Raw genomic sequence first — 4,161 nt, 5'->3', positions numbered from 1 at the left:
GAAGCCCCATGAGTTTGGATCATACCTGTTACACAACATTATTAAATATTGCACCCTTCCCTTCCCTGTAATAGCCTGCTTCCACAGCTATACACACAATGTGATTTCTATTCCACATCTCCTGCCCCTCCAGAAGCAACACATCTATTATCCATCATTTTCAAATATCAGCATACCATTCTCCCTTATAGGATGAATCAATACAATGTACTATAAAACGAAAACCAAAGTAAAGAATAAGAGATCAGGAATTAACCGTTTAATTTATCCACTGTGAATCCCCTCCCTAGACCTCTTAGTGGCGGGAGCCTCGTGCACTAGGTACATCCAATCCAACCATTTGTACAAAAATTTCAATATCTTCAATTGACAGGAGGTGTGTCATTGTTAAACCTGTGGCCACAGTTGTTTTCATAATTACAAAAGAACATCCAGAATTCTCAGTTTCACCAAATCAAGCAGAAAGGGATGTCAGAGTGCGGTGGAATGGATCAGTTATGTAACTTCTACGGCTCAAACTAACAGCCGCGATTGCTGAGATTCACTCAAAAACTCCCTCTGCGCATTGCAAACATTCTACGTACTCAATAAAATTGTCTCCCTTGATGAGACTCGGTATATATATATGGAACTTCCTCTGCATGGCAAGAGGTGAATGACCATTTCATTGATCAGGAGCTTAAGTATGTCCTGCTCTATTTCAGCCCCCATCTCAAATGCATCCAATATTTCCCCAAGGAACAACTCATTTCCTCCCTATTATCTCATCTAGTTCCTTTCCAGCTAAATTGGTCCGCTTTCTAATTTCCTCGTAAACCTCCCTCCTCATTCCTAATTGCATTTTCTTCCAAATTGTAAAGATGGTTTTACAGTAGTGGCCATACTTCGAGCCCAAACACTCTTATATCATACAGTCAAAAAGGAACTCGTTCAGTTGGTTCCTCTCTTGGCTTCCATGAGACGTACCCAGTCTGCAGTCACAACTTCTATACCATGTATCAACAAAAATTTCCAATTTCTCAAAAAAAAAAAAGGAGAATTAATGGGCCTAGAATGAACTCTTCCTTGCATTCAATTGGAGAAGCATTTTCAAACAACAATTTACCATTCAGTATAACCAGCTCCCTGGAGTGGTTGAGTTTCTGTTTGTTTCCATCTAATCCAACGTCAGCAAGACCTATACTGTCTAATATTTTGGAAGTGGAGTGGATGGAATTTGTCACCATCTCCACTTTCAGCACTCCTGCTGAATGAGGCTAGCTGCAGAATCCAAAAAAGATCAGCATCAGCACCTGATGTGTGAATCCATGGTTTACATGACCAGGAAAGAAACTAATAAAGTTAAACTTTGGTGTATATAAATCACATATATGTTAAAAAATGTAGCACAGATTCTTACCTGAGAAACCATCAAGACTGTGTCTGTGAGAGAGGCAGCCATCATTAGAGAAAGAAGCTTCAAGAACTGACCCTGGGCTTCTGAAATTCTAGCAGAGCTTTTGCTGCTGCCTAAAGAGATCGAATGGAAATCAATAAACTAAAGTTAGGTGGAGATGGGGCACTGGCCACCATTGATTAAGGACATATATACAGAATAATAGTTTCTGAAACTTGCATATGCAAAGTAGAAAATTGGGAGCAGTACACTTACTATATACTTAGCCACTTAGGTAAAATAGAAAAACAAACTACATCAGGCCTCTACTTGACTTATTAATACTGTTTAATTTTGTTTCTTCCTAATAGTTCATCTTTTTTCCTTTTCCATCCCCACCATCGTTTCAGTTACTCAAGAATGTTAGTGTCTGTGGTGTTAACCTCTCGGAGTCTCAGGACCAGCTGGTTGAGAATCTTACATAGTTTTAAATACAGAGAGACATTCAGTTTCCTTAAATATATATATATATATATATGCAACATCAAATGTTGAATACTGCACTTATACCAAAATACCAAATCTGCTTGACCTTTTATTTTATGCTATAAAGTACAAACGAACTAATACTCATAATTCCTGAGATATTTTATTGCTTCTGTTCAAAAATTCATTATTGCTCATTAACTTTAACAAAAATAAGCATCATCAACCTACCTTCGGAAATTAGGTCGTCAGACACCATGCATTCATGTTAAGAGGCATAAGTCATGGCACTGAGACAAAACTTTTATCGACCCAATAAATGTTCCATGTTTTAAAGACACTTCTTCATGCCAATACAAGTTATATGATTACATGTGAGTTCCCTCAGCTTTTGTTCCAAACAATGCACCCAAAGCAAGGCATCTCCTTTTAACTGCATTGCATTTTTAGAAGAAGTATTTTCATCGCTTGCACCCAATTGATGGATTGCCTTCTCTGCTGATAAATACCATTGCTCATAAACTCATTTTGACCTCTGTTCTTCTTCTCCATTTCTGCAGGGGTGGAAGAGCCAGTACTGTGCCTCATTGGGAAACTAAATATGAAAGAAACTATACCGGAGTCCTATTTGCTGACGTTTGTATTAAAAAATGAGTGCAATGAAGCTCCCACCACTGTGGCATATGGGGAGGATCATAATATACGCAGCCTTACCCCTGCTTTCGCATATAGGCTGGTTTCAACCTTGAACCTGTGACCACTTGATCACAATGGAGCAACCTTACCGCCATTGCTCCAATGCCCACCCTCAAACAGGTAATAACCGGATTATAACCGGGATAAATGGGCTTAAATAAGTTAATTGGTCTTTAAACGGGGTAATGACTAATTGGGCTACACACACTCCTTAAATGGGCTAATCTGATTTTAATCAAGATAATGACTAATTGGGCTGTAAATGGTTCTTAAATGGGCCACGAACGGGCTATGATTGGGCTAAATGGGTTTAAACTACCTAATCGAGCTTTAAACGAGCTAATTACTAATTGGAGTATATACGGATTTTAAACAAGACTATAATCGAGTTAACTGGGCTTAAATAGGCTAATCGGGCTTTAAACAAACAGTCCTTATCAGTCTGTCACAGTATTTGCAGTCGGGAGACCATCAAGCCAATACCTGCGACGCCCCCGATTATTAAGGTCAGTGCTTGAATCCAACACGTTAGTAATCAATCAAGCGGGCTTCAACCGATTGGTTCAAGTCAGTTTAACAAGTGTGGGCCAACTTTTGACAACCCTACCCCATACAAATTATGACCACACAAGGCGCAGACAGCACAAGAGAAATGTTTTCTTCATGTGGTCATAATAGTTAGTTGTCTCGCAATCTCTCGCACTCTCGCCGGGTGAGGGTAAATATAATCCTGGCCCTGAGTCGACTCACCTCATGGCTCGACTAGATCCTTTCTCCAGTCCCAGTAGTAATGATTTTAGGGTTTTTTGTTTGAAAAAATTATCCTCTCCGGTTCTCTGTCCGGTACAGTTCCCTAGTGCCTCTAATAAGAGGGGGGGTGATCCACAAATATTTATCACTTCCAATTTGCTGTCTGCTCCAATTCTTTCAATTCCTCACATATGAACAGAAATGACCATCCTACCCCACCTTGGGCAGTGTGTAGGGTGATCATTTCCGCTCCTATGTGAGGAATTGGAGGAAATTAGAGCGGACAGCACATTGAAGGTGATAAATATTTGTTGATCCACCCGGGCAGTGTGTTGGTGCAGGGGATAAGGTAGACATTTTCACCCCTTATGAGAGGAACTGTACGAACTGTACGGGGCAGAGAACCTTTAAGAAGATAAAAATCCGATTTTGTTTGTCCAAAAAGTGGTGTAGCGGAATGTTGTTCCTCCATGGTTGTTCCTGTGTTCAATCACGCTTCAAGAAATGGCTTTTCTTTATACCCCAAAAAAACAAGAATGCTATAGTATTTTTTTTACACCAAGAATTTCCCATTTTTTAATATTTGTGGTGTCAAAAAAATTGAGATATCCATGTGTTTTCCCACCCCACCCCCACCAACACCCAAAATTCCTTCCCAAGATTGGCAACATAGATAGAAGCCATTGGTTTTCGTCTTTGGTTGGGTGGAACACTGGTGGAAGAAGACAAGATAACAATCTCACAATCTTCCAACCCATAATAATCATATCAAATTACATTGACCAGTGGGTAATAAACTTAATTGTTCCATCAATCCAATTACAAGCGTTTTGCCCTATAGTCGCCCTTGATCT

The 4,161-nt window shown here is 39.7% G+C and overlaps 1 long non-coding RNA gene across 1 annotated transcript; it reads right to left on the bottom strand.

Annotated features, from left to right (window-relative positions):
* Positions 1-828: 828 nt before the first annotated feature.
* Positions 829-1,472, bottom strand: LOC122646382. The gene is made up of 2 exons (XR_006330609.1): positions 1,400-1,472; positions 829-1,256 (listed from the first exon to the last, which is right to left on the bottom strand). It is a non-coding gene; the product is annotated as an uncharacterized LOC122646382 (long non-coding RNA).
* Positions 1,473-4,161: the final 2,689 nt, after the last annotated feature.

This window comes from Telopea speciosissima, chromosome 11 (assembly GCF_018873765.1).
Source record: "Telopea speciosissima isolate NSW1024214 ecotype Mountain lineage chromosome 11, Tspe_v1, whole genome shotgun sequence".
NCBI classification, from domain to species: Eukaryota; Viridiplantae; Streptophyta; class Magnoliopsida; order Proteales; family Proteaceae; genus Telopea; species Telopea speciosissima.
The sequence above is the reverse complement of the archived record's forward strand: the minus strand, read 5'-3'. Positions and strand labels throughout refer to the sequence as shown.